Here is a 12,942-nt window from a genome sequence, read left to right as displayed (position 1 = left end):
CCATAAGTAACCGTTTGCGCATATTTAAAAAAATCCAACAAAAAACAAACAAAAGAAACAACTACACTGAGTAACAATACTGGAGGAAAAAAAACAGTACTGCAACTAATTTACAAAGCCCCACTAAGTCTTACCTGCCTCCTTCTTCTGCAAGAAAGCAGAGCATGAAGTACCAAGTTTTCTGTTCCACACGTGCACATCTATGCCCACCTGGTTCATTTCAGAAAGGATGCCAGGGCACGTGACATCTTTACGTCTCTTCACAGCCACTTCTCTTTCTTTGCTGGGCCTTCAGGTTGGGCTCAGGCAGGTTTTACAAGAGGTCAGTGTCCGGGCCCCTGTGCTGCTCTGCCCCCAAGCTCTGCACTCATCTGGCCTGATGTTGGACATCCAGCTTTCTGGGGACTTTGCTACAGGCTGACATTGGTGCCTCCCACCTTTCCACAACAGCCCTCACCCACCCAACCCCGCCCACCTGCTCCCCAAAGAAGGCAGCTCTCTCTGCCTGATACGACAACCGCAATGGCTTGTGACCCACCAGCTCTTCTGCGCTGTACCTGGAGCTTCTCAAGACCCCAAACTCTTGTTTTTACAACCAACATACCCTGCAGGCTTCCCACCTCTTCAGTAATCAGCATCCTTTACCACTTTCCATGGGAGCCACCTCCTTCTATGTCGAGGATATGTTTTGTCATTTTGGAAAATGTAAACAAACCAGTATTAGTCTAGTTGACATACAATACCCATCTTTTCTTGTTATCAGCAGGAAGAAAGGAAGAGAACACACACAAGCATGAGCCTCATCCGTCCCCCATAAGGAATTCTCTTCAACCCAATACCTAAAACCTCTTCTCCCAGTTCTTGCTTGGAATCGTGAGTACCTGATCTCGAGTCTCTATGGCACGCCCCGAGCGCGACTGGCTGGTAGCCATGTGATATTGATTTGTTTTTACCATAGCAACAGCAAATTAAAACAACTCGCAGGCAGAAGGCAGGCTGTTAACCAGGGACGCTACACAACCAGTAGATTTCACAAGCGTATTTTTCTCCCCTCCTCTCATTTTCTCACTTCCACACATTTCATACCCAAGTCAGAGCATAAAGAGCACTAAATGCTTTGGGTACTACAAGGCCTGTGTCTGAAAGGATCTGGTTTGCATAGCTTCTAGTAATATTGCACAAGATCAAAGGAGAACACGCACACAAGTGATCTCTGATTTTCTTGGAAATTGTATGTCGTGGTCTGAGGATGAATATCCCTAGAAAATTTACGTGAACATGAAGTAGAGTGAAGGGTTCTGTATCCATGACTATGTATCTTAACACTGTAAGGTATTTTCCACAGTTTCATTCATAGGGTGGTTTTATCCCTTTTAACTGGCTCACTGTGTCAAGAGACAAACAACTTTTTTTTTTTTTGGATGCAAGGTCAAGGTCTCTCAAAATGCTAGAAGCATAAAGGAAAGTGTAGCAAGTATTAATCAATTCTATTAAGGGAGAGAAAAAACTGAGATGGGTGCTTGTTAGAGGCTACACAACCCAAGCAGTCCAAAGAGGGTGCAAACTAGGGCTGGGAACTCCCCAGAACTCCAGGCTGTTCTGATGGAAATTCCTTCCCCGAAAGGCTCCCTATTAAAAACTAACCATCCCTGGATCGCTGTGACCACGGCTGCCACTTGTGACACGGGGCGAAGAGCCTGCCGTGCCGGACTGCCCTTCCCTGGGTCCATCGACACTAGGGCACGGTGATCTTTCTACCAGAGGAGCTGTTCCCACCATCACTGCCAGCCGTGAACTTGGTGGCATAGCCTGGGTGCTAAAGAGTGGCCCCGGGGGAAGCTGGCAACGGGGCCCCTGGGTGGTGATGTCCGCCCAGGTGCCAAGAGACAGACTGCGCTGAGGGGACCGAGGCCTGAAGCAGAGCCAGTCCACTCCCCGCCACAGCCGGAGCCCTGCAGACAAACGACCTGCCTGACGAGAGGAGGCAGGTAGGAGAAGATGCCCTATTTCTGCTGGAGAATCGGTTCGGGTTTTAGAAAGGACGGGAAAATGAAGACATAACTCAAGACCTGCCAAGGAAGAGTCCGAACGTTCCTAGCCAGGACATAAAGAAATATTCCTCTCCACGAGCTTGAATAAAAGAACACACAGCAGAAAATAGTTGGGAGATGACGTCAGAAGTTCTGGGCGAGTGTCCTGCACTTCTCCTTGAAAGTAAAAACAGTGGGTCTAGAAGAATCTACGTGGCATTGCCCTTATTTAAATGAGGACTTCCACTGCTCCTTACAAAACAGACAAGCTGGCTGAAGAAACTTCGTCTTATTTAGAGGCTCTAAGAACCTCTTTATTATTATTTTTACTTTATTATCCTCACAATGCACATATTACTCAATCAACAAATATCTTTCCACTTAACCTTTGTCTTTTTCAAAAGCCAGCGGTGTTTCTTGAAGAACATTCACCATGGTAGTGGTTAGGCTAGTCAATTTTTTTTTTCTTCGCTTCAGTGCTTGCTAACTATTCTAAAAATGTTACACATTTATTGTAAACATATGCTTCCGAGGCCTAACAAAAAAGCACAGTTTCCTCATGCCTGGCAGAAATTTAAAACGGAAAAGGGCAGAAAGAATTCTTTAACAAATATATCCTTTCCTTCTCTTGGGCCAAGTGTGTTAAAAATAAATCTTCTCCATCATTTCTCACTGCTGCTTCTCGGCAAGAAAGTTGATATGGTTCGGCACAGTGAAAACACAGCTTTAAAAAGCTAGCCTGCCCTCATTAAATTATTCTGCTGGCTGTGTGTTCTCATTAAAAATGCATAAAGATCAGATAATTGCAGTAAGCATTATTAACCCAGCTTTACTTTTGAATATAATGGTTCCACTTTTAAGCTGGAAACAAAGGCTCAGACATGCCAGAAAAAGAAATGTAAACATTGAACTACAGTATCGAAAACTTGTCAGAAAGCTACCTCTAGCTGGCTTGTTAAAATGTGCTTTTGAAACTCAATTAAAAGCCATGGCATTGGAGAGCTAGGTAGGTCCCTAATATCCCATAAGTCGATGTATTTTTTCTTTAAAAAACATTTCATCGATAATTATTTACCAGGAAGTTCCCCCCCACCCCCCACCCCTTAATCACGAGTCTGTTTTCAAATCTTACGATCAACGTAAACTTTATTTATTCGGGAGCTAACTATGGCAGTCTGAAAAATTTTTTTTCTAGAACCAGAAGAAGGCCCCCCAAGAATTCAAATGGTTTCTGTTGAGTAATCAATGGTCCTATTCTTTGAAATAAAAACTCGTTTTATGCTTCACCCCAAACAGGCGGCAGAGATTCACGCTTGGCCATTTCTTTTTTTTTTTTTTCAAATCAAAACGTTACGTAAAACTCCAGGGTCCCCCCCTGCAAGTATTTCATTTGAATTAGTGGAACCCGGTTTCCCTGGCTTCCTGAAGCAACACACACGGAATGCAGCATACTGCAGCAAACTCTTCAAACATTCAGGGGGAAAAAAAAAGGAGAGGCGGGGGGACGATTTCCCTACCTTGTTTAGCTCTGTCTCTCCTTCTCCGTTACAGTAACCCCAGGAACATCTGGTAGAATCAAGCGGCCGCGGTTTCTTCGCTGCATCCTGAGGAAGAAATTTCCATGTAAATAGTTCTCATTCCCTGCTTATTGTACTCTGGGAGCCGTCTGCCGTATCTGGAAAATTTTGCCTTCAGATGATGAAGCAAAGACAGTCTAAACTCTGTTGCTGTAAGCTGCAGCCCTTCCTTCCGACAAATCCCTCCCCGCCGCGGGCAGCCAATCGCCAGCCAGCTCGTCAGCGCTGCTCGTCTGAACCGGGCCCTCATAGGGTGACTGACGCAGCAACACAGCACTTGCGGTGTGTGAAAACAGTGCATCCATACTGATGAAAGAGGAATTTCCCTCTCGCAAGAAAGCAGTCAGAGCCCCCAGACAAAGTGGCACATCATTGGCAGAGCGGAGAGAGGGGGTAGCTCCCCGAGAACACCCTTGAAGCCTAGCCAGCCCAGAGCCCGCGGTGGCACCGTCAATACTTTGGAAAACACAAAACTCGGGCAGATTCAGGAGACCTCCAGGTTGTCCATGAAACTGAAGTCGTTATCCCATTGGACAAAGCATCTATCTATCTATCTATCTGTCTAAATATCTATCTATCTATCTGTCTAAATATCTATCTGTATTTTTAAAGGCAAACAATTCCGTGTCTGCCATGGAAATGAATACACCTTGCAAAACATTTGCATCTGATTTTCACTAGTGAGGAGGAACGTGTTAACCCAAGTGCATAGTCAAAGTCAAAACAGGCTTGTGTCTTGCACACAGGTTTCCTGTATGACAGCTGTTACGGCAGTGGTTAATTACTGGAGCCCATATACCTTTTCTCTAAGTTTTCACACTCCTGGGGACCCTCAATGAAGGAATTCTGAACAATAGAATTGGTATCTCTGCTTCACCCTTGGCAGGCCCCCCCCGAGAGGATTAGTTGTGCCGTCACCTGACGCTAAGGTTCCTCACGCACCACTTGATAAATACGGTGCATTGGTTCATATTGTCATCAATGAAGCAACCATTAACCAGAGGATGTTTACTGAGGAACACACTTGTCACGTGATCCTGGGGCACCATCAGGTGCGACCCCACAAAGGATAATGTGGAGGTGCTGAAGTTCCCTGAGATAAAGCAAAAAAGGAACAGAAAGGTTAGTAAAGTTTATTTATTTATCTTCCCCAGTGTTACTCTGTTTATATATATATATATATATATATATATATATATGGTGTTTAGAAAACACAAAAAGCATACATTTTCCTTCCACTAAACACAACATTTTGAATTTTGGGGGAAAACCTGTGTTATGATTACAAAGCTAGGCCAAGGCAGGAACAAAGCCCCATTCGTCTGAAAGGTTGAATCCTTGGCATTATTGTTTATAAGTGATTGTTCGCTGCATCTGTAATGAAGTGACAGTTGGAGTGGAATGTAATGGTTTCTTTTGATTTCACCAATTTCATTTAAAAATCACAATATTTCATAATGGCTTGTAGGTTGTTTCTTTTAATAGAATACCATACTTTATTCCCCTCGAATCTTATACTTATCGTTTCATCCCAGTGTAAATCCATCATATACATAACTTGGCTATCATCTACTATAATTTTTCTAGAAATTTAAATGATCTCTGTGGTTGAACAGGTATACCACTATTTTAAAATATCCTTAGTATCATGCTGCATGTAAATGGAATATCACAGGTTTATGGATATCCCCCTCCTGACCCCCCTCGGATTATGACTTTAAAACTATCTTTCCCTTGATTCCAATCCAGAAAGTTTAGTCTTCTTTGACTCACTCTTCTATTTTCATTCCGTGAAACTAAATCTGGTTGATTTTTTTGCTTCTAGCTAGTTCACAGCTCTGTCCTATTACCCAGCTAATACAAATGCTAATAAGCTGGCTTCTGAGATTCAAGCCTGCCCATGTTCACACTCCCCAGTTGCCAGACAGGTTTTCCAAAGTCATGTGGTGTCATGTTCCTTTCATAGTCAAGTCTTCTCTCTATAAAATCCAAATGACTGACTTTCAAGGTCCTTCATAATCTGGGCCCTCCCTTTCTACCCAACTTTTTCTGAGCTGTTTTTCTAAGTACTTTCTGGTGGAGTCATGCCTGAGTCTCCATGGCTCCTAGAACCCATCTACAAACCTGACTCCCCAGAGCTTCACTCAACAAAATCTCCCCCAGCCTTTAGACCTCTGCGTGCATCCTCTTTCTTCTCTGATGGTTTCCCTGCTCACATCGTCTTCTCTGATGTTCTCCTGTAAAAGCAATCTGTGCTGTTGCTATTACCAGACCATTAAACCCTTAGTGATGAGCTGACCTTTCCATCTCAGAAGGCTTGGCTTGATAGTATATTAATTGTTACTGTAGGTAAAGTGTCTATACCGTAGCTGGCACATGATAAACACTAACTGATAGCTCTTCTTATCTTAATTTCTATATTGTTCATTGCATGTAGCAAGATGCCATGGACAAACTTGCTGACTTCATGATTCGTATCTCAAGAATTGATATCATTTCCATCCAATTGCACCAGCCAAGAATATGGCAGTCATTCTTGACCCTCCTCTCCCCAACCACTATATGAAATCTATCATCAAAGCTTGTCAAGTTTCAGTCAATCAGATCAGCCGCTCAGTCATGTCCGACTCTTTGCGACCCCGTGGACTGCAGTACTCCAGGCTTCCCTGTACATCAACTCCAGGAACTTGCTCAAACTCATGTCCATTGAATTGGTGATACCATCCAACCATCTTGTCCTCTGTTGTCCCCTTCTCCTTGTGCCTTCAATCTTTCCCAGCATCAGGGTCTTTGCCAATGAGTCAGTTCTTCACACCAGGTGGCCAAAATATTGGAGCTTCAGCTTAATTGTCAAGTTTAGCACCTAAATATTTTGAAATGTTTCACTCTGCTCCATCTCCACCAGTGCAACTTTGTCCCAACTCTCAATGTTCTTCATCATGACTAGTGAAATAGCTTCTTAGAGGGTATCCTGCATATATTCTTAATCCCTTCAATCCCTCTTCTTCACAATCAGCTAGAATAAGAATTTAAAAATAGAATTCTAATTATTCCGTATTCGTTTGCTTAAAAAACTTTACTACACACTGAACTGTGTCCCCACCCCCGAAATTCATATGTTGAAGCCCTAAGCCCCAGTGTGATGGCATTTGCTGATGAAACCTTTGGGTGGTAATTTGGTCATGGGGCTTCCTTGGTGGCTCAGACGGTAAAGAATTTGCCTGCAATGCAGGAGACCCAGGCTCAATCCCTGGGTCTGGAAGATCCCCTGGAGAAGGGAATGGCAAACCACTCTAGTATTCTTGCCTGTAGAATTCCATGGAGAGAGGAGTGTGGCTGGCTGCAGTCCATGGGATCTCAAAGAATCGGACACAACTGAGCAACTAACACTTTCTTTTGCTTAGGTCATGAGGGTGGGGCCCACATGATGGGATTAGTGTCCTCATAAGAAAAGCCATCATGGAGAAAGATCTTTCTGCTCTCTTTCTGTCTCTCTTTCAGCCAACTGAGGACACAACAAGAAAGCTGTCAGAAAGAGAGCTCTCACCAGAACCCAAACATGCTGGCACGCTGATTTCAGATTTCCAGCCTTTGGTACAGTGAAAAAATTAATTTATGTTGTTTAAGCTACCAGTCTGCATAGTATTTGATTATGGCTGCTTGGACTGACTAATCTAACCTTTGAACCCTTTGGAGTTGCTCTTAGGAAGAGATGACAATTCTCAAAATGGCCCACAAGGTCTTGAGCTATCCAGCTCTTGCCTACCTCTCCAGCCTAACCAGAGGCCATTTCTTCAGGGAACCCTTCCCCAAACCCCCAAGATGAGCTCAGGTCCACCTGTTGTTTTCTCTAGCTCTAGAGCAGTGCTTTTCAAATTTAATACGCATGTAAATTCCCCCCAGGGATCTTGTTAACATGCATATCCTAGTTCAGTAGTTTTTAGGTAGATACTAAGCATTGTTAACAAGCTCCCAGGTGATGCTGCTGCTGCTGCTGCTGGTCCATGGACTATTCTTTGAGTAGCAAGACTTTATAGATCTTGTTCACCTTATAGCACTTTTTACAGGATGCAGTGATCCATTTCTTTGGTTAATTGCTTAAGATCTATCTTCTCAACCAGCTTGTCAGTGTCAGAGTCATCACTGCCTCTCCAGCATCTAAGCTAGAATGTGCCTGGCACAGAAGAGGAGAGTATCAGTAAGAACTGTGTGTGGCATGAATGAACTGATCAATACAATGTACTGCAGATCCAAGCTGGACTTCTGTTTTTGTTTTTTTTCCTTTTTCTCCTCCTCCTCTGCTTTGTGCCTGATTTAAATCCCCATCACTTTTTGTCTGTTCTTCACCTCTCTGCCTCCAGTCTAGCCCCTCACTTCTCACTCTATTCACAACACCACAACCAAACTCATCTTTTAAAAACACAAATCGAATAATGACATTACTGCACAGTCTGTCAATGACTCCCTGTTACCATCAGATTAAATCTTTTGACTAAGACTTGAGTAGATTCTCTCAACACTCCTCCCAAACTCACTTCCCTCCTATTCACATCTAACAAATTTTAATTTTATTTCCTAGACTGTGTTACGCCCCCTCCCCCTTTTTATGGCCTTGCCCCACGTCATTCAGGATCTTAATACCCAGACCAGGGATCAAACCTGCATGTCCTGAAGTGAAAGTATGGACTCTTAAGCACTGGACCCCCAGGGAAGTCCCTGCCCTCACTAATTTAGAGCCTGGATTTCTTCTGCATGAAACATATTTTATTCCTTTTGCTTTCATCAAATGTATTTCCATCCAACTTAATAAGTACATTAAATGTTGCTGGATGGAAACACATCATCCATCACCTCATGGATGTACTCATCACCTCTCCCAGGAAGCCTTTCCTGACCCCTGAAACATCCCTGACAATTTGACATTTTATTCTTCATAGCAATTATCACATCAATTAGCAATTAAATATGTCTTACTTGTTTATATACCTCACTAGTCTCTATGACAGAGAAGGCAATGCAACCCATTCCAGTACTCTTGCCTGGAAACTCCCATGGATGGAGGAGCCTGGTAGGCTAAAGTCCTTGGGGTTGCTAAGAGTCGGACACGACTGAGGAACTTCACTTTCACTTTTCACTTTCAAGCATTGGAGAAGGAAATGGCAACCCACTCCAGTGTTCTTGCCTGGAGAATCCCAGGGACGGGGGAGCCTGGCTGGCTGCCGTCTCTGGGGTTGCACAGAGTCGGACACGACTGAAGCGACTTAGCAGCAGCAGCAGCAGCAGTCTCTATGAGAGCCGTGACCATGTCTTTCTTACTCATTAGTTTATCCCAGTATCTAGAATATGTAGCAATATAATAGACATTTATTAATAGTTATCAAGTGGCTGAGGGCTTCCTAGGTGGCACTAGTGGTAAAGGACACCCCTGCCAGTGCAGGAGACATAAGAGATGCAGGTTCAATCCCTGAGTCACGAAGATCCCCTGGAGAAGGGCATAGCAACCCACTCCAGCATTCTTGCCTGGAGAATCCCATGGACAGAGGAGCCTGAGGGGTGTTTAATGGTTAAACGGATAAGCTTAAACATGTGCTCAGTTGCTAAGTCGTGTCTGACGCTCTGCGACTCCCTGAACTGTAGCCCTCCAGTCTCCTCTACTGGAGTTGGTTGCCATTTCCTCCTCCAGGGACTTTTCCTGATCCAGGGGTCAAACCTGCATCTGCTGACTCTCCTGCACTGGTGTATTCTTTACCACTCAGCCACCTGGGAAGCCCAAGCTTGAAAATAGCACTAGTAATAAAGTGTCAAAGGCAAATTCAGGGTTCAAGCAAAAAAAAAAAAATGATAATGATAGAGACAATGGATTTTATCAATATATTAAAAAATATTTCTCTAGACAAGGGAAAGTTGAAATATTATAAAAGCAAAAAAAGCCATGTAGTTATGATCATCTTCTTTGTTGATACACCAGAGTTAGCAAGCTTAAAAGCAAGAGGAAAATTAATCTTTGATGATGTGCAAAGTGGAGGTGATTTCCATAGAAACAAAGCCTTCCTTCGAGTGGAAATGGATAGGTGTCCTAGAACAGGTGCAAGTGTTGAGTTTCCGGAAGAGATGGCTAGAAAGGAGAAGTTTGTTTACAGCAAGAGAGAAATGAGACAGGACGACAACTTGCAGATGGGCCAGGTCCATGACAATTCAACCTCAGGGCACATTCCACTCTCAGGATAATATTTCTACTCTATACTTCCCTACTTAGTCCTTTAGTAGATACGGTTTTTATTTTCCTTTGGTAGGCTACCCACTCCAGAAGCCCATGAATGGGCTTCTCTGGTGGCTCAGATGGTTAAGTTCTTCTGCAACGCAGGAGACCTGGGTTCAACCCCTGGATTGGGAAGATCCCCTGGAGGAAGGTATGGGAACCCACTCCAGTATTCTTGCCTGGAGAATTCCACGGACAGAGCAGCCCAGCGGGCTACAGTCCGGTAACAAAGAGTTGGACACAATAGAGCAACTAAGCACATTTTTACGTATAAATCCTATTGGAAGTTGTTTGAGGACACAGACCATGCATTTAAGTCCTGTTGTATCCTCTATACCGCCTAGCATGAAGTAGTGCTGAATTAATTTTGGTTGATGGATTTTTATTTATGAATCTGGAGAAAAGTTGCAGAATTAGAAGAAATGAATAGGTTTTTTTTAAAAAAACATGCAGGTTGTTGAAAATGCAGCAAGAAATAGAAACTTTGTTTTACAATTGTTAGAAAAAAATTATAGTGTTTTCAATTAAATTTATTACAAAAAATTCAACTGGTTCCTACATTTTCTCTGTAGGTCCAGGGGCAGTAGACTCTGGGAAAAATTAAAACTAACGCTTCTGGGTTAAAAAACATAAATTGCCTAAGGCAGGTAAATGAAATACTGTCTGAGAAATCCTTTGCATAGAACATTGCACATAAATGCTTCATATGTGTTAACTACAACTCTTATTACTACTGCTGTTATTATCATTATTTTTAATTTCTAGTATTCTAGCAAGATTTCGTTGAGGAGTCCATGTGGTTATGGACTAGAGACTTCTAACCTTTCTTGGTCTGTGGCAGTATTTTTTTCACTGTGCCCCTGGGCCAAAGAAACGTCTGATTGTTCTATTTATTAACTAGGTCCTAACAACTTAGTGTTTAGGTTTTCACAAGTTTGTAGCTGACTGAAAAGTTACTAAAAAAGTTTGAAAGAAAAAACAATATTTTTATTTCATTCTTGAATAACCCTAATTATTTATTAATGAAATGTGAGTGCCTACTGGGCACTGCCTACAGTTCTCAAAGCTTGCAATAAGATTGAAAGCTGGTTTCCTGCTCCATATTGACTTCTGTGCGGCACTTGCTTTTCTTCTTAGCAACTGCTAAAAGTCTAACTTTGCAAAGATGTATAGTATCATTGAAAGGAATGGAGTGTGAGTCTAATATTGGAATTGAATTACCTTGAATTAATAGTTTGCACAGTGTCTGACAAATGTTGAATATGTCTGTGTTTCCCCTGGAAATATGAAATATCGCACGGAAGCCCCTGTGTTCACTGCAATCTCCCAGGGTGACTCATCGTTCAATTTGGGAGCCATGGCACTAAAGCAAGAGTTGAGATAGGTTAGCCAACATCACCTGTCCCCATGGGTTTTTTTTTTTTTTCCCTTCTGGTGTGTCAGCTGTATCAGGCTTGTCCTGAGGTTCAAGGACATTTATAGTTGCAGAGACAAGGTCAGGACATGTCCATCCCCGAAACTGAGGGCTTTAAAAACAAACTTCTAAGAAGTGGGTGAACTTTATGGTCCTCAGAATTTCAGCTGCTTGTGGGTCAAAGGGAGAAAAATGCGTTGGATCAAAGAGGACGTTGATGTTCACAGGAAGAACTTGATAGTGACCAGTTACTTTTCAAAATGATGAATTCTGAAAACAAATGCAAAGAGGAAGAAACAATGAGTCTTTTTCCTATAATCTGTCTTCGATAAGACCACACACGTCTTTTGCAGCTCATCCCCATGGTTCTTCTAGGCCAGCTGTGAGATCCCCATGCTTCCCTTCCATTTCCTGTTGTGTCCACCGTAACTTGACCCTTCACTTATAAGAGAGGGTGAGTATTCTTAGACCTTGTCTCTACCTTCTTGTAGCCAAGTGGTATGCCTGACAGAAGAATCCTGCGGACCTGAAATTCCAGAGGAGGCTGGCAGGCTCCCCTGATGGGTTACCTGAAAGAATTTCCCATCCATTACTCCTGCCCATCTTCTGAGTGAGGAATCAAGCTGGACTGGGGTTTAATAAGAACTGGATGGAAGGACATCTACGTACTTGGTTCTACTTCCTTTTCTTTTCCATGGCACCTGCCACCTTTCACCGTAATATATAATCTGCTTGATATTTATTGTTTATTGTCCATTTCCTCCACTAGGATGTAAGCACCCACAGGCAGGGAGCTTTTCCAGTTTTGTTCATCAGTATAGTCCAAGTGCCTATCACAGTACTTGACATGGGACTGATGATAAATATCCATTAGATAAATGAATAAAATATGAGAGGCCTGAAATGTGAGTAGGAAATTGTGCTTGAGACACAACCAGCAAAGTTGGAGTGGCACTTCCTGGGGGCCTTCCAAGGGTCATTAGTGAAAACCAGGGTTGAGTCAAGACCCATGACTGAGGGTGAAACTTTGTACCGCCCAACAGTGTCATGTCCGACTCTTTGAGACCCCATAGGCTATAGCCTGCCAGGCTCCTCTGTCCATGGGATTTCTCAGGAGAATACTGGAGTGGGTTGCCAGTCCCTCCTCCTGGGGATCTTCCTGACTCAGGAATCGAACCTGCATCTCCTGCACTGGCAGTCGGATTCTCTATGGACTGAGTCACCAGGGAATCCCCAACATCTTTTAACTGATGCCAGATCTTCCTTCTCTATGGAGGTCCTCAACTTTGCTAAAACTTGTGACCAACTTGAGACCAACATGTCCCCAGGGCTAACTTGCTGCTCATTACTTGGGACCACTTTACCTGAATGTGCCCGTGGCTCTAGGACATCTTAGACCATGCATTCACAGCTGTCCCTCTTGTTCAAACCTTGGAGACCATTTGCCCAGGTTTTTCTGGCCAGCAGATGGTCCTTGGTGGTTCTATAGGAACCTGTGTGCAAAAATATCCTTCCAAATCATAACTGTATCTAAATTCTATGTTTCGGTGAAAACACCAGGTTCTGGAAAATGAGTTATTCATCTCTTCCTTCATCAAATACCACTCATGACAAGTGCTCCTCAGGAGTTCCCATAGTCTTGGGGGTTTCAGAGAGGGTCCA

The 12,942-nt window shown here is 43.3% G+C and overlaps 1 protein-coding gene and 1 long non-coding RNA gene across 19 annotated transcripts in view; one reads left to right on the top strand and one right to left on the bottom strand.

Moving 5' to 3' along the window:
- MBNL2 (muscleblind like splicing regulator 2) overlaps nucleotides 1-3,746 on the bottom strand; it is a 161,740-nt gene extending 157,994 nt beyond the window's left edge. For all 18 annotated transcript variants that reach the window (XM_086330305.1, XM_086330310.1, XM_086330307.1 and 15 more), the window contains exon 1: nucleotides 3,548-3,746. The gene's annotated coding sequence lies outside the window, so the exon portion shown is untranslated. The remainder of the gene's footprint in view (nucleotides 1-3,547) is intronic.
- LOC147361972 (uncharacterized) lies at nucleotides 3,720-12,184 on the top strand. The gene is made up of 4 exons (XR_015138417.1): nucleotides 3,720-4,106; nucleotides 4,494-4,729; nucleotides 7,109-7,201; nucleotides 11,772-12,184. It is a non-coding gene; the product is annotated as an uncharacterized LOC147361972 (long non-coding RNA).
- The last annotated feature ends 758 nt before the right edge of the window (nucleotides 12,185-12,942 follow it).

The sequence above is a fragment of the Bos grunniens genome, chromosome 12 (assembly GCF_055505025.1).
Source record: "Bos grunniens cultivar Pamir isolate PY7600 chromosome 12, Bosgru_T2T1.0, whole genome shotgun sequence".
NCBI lineage: Eukaryota > Metazoa > Chordata > Mammalia > Artiodactyla > Bovidae > Bos > Bos grunniens.
This window is presented reverse-complemented; position numbering and strand designations above follow the sequence as displayed.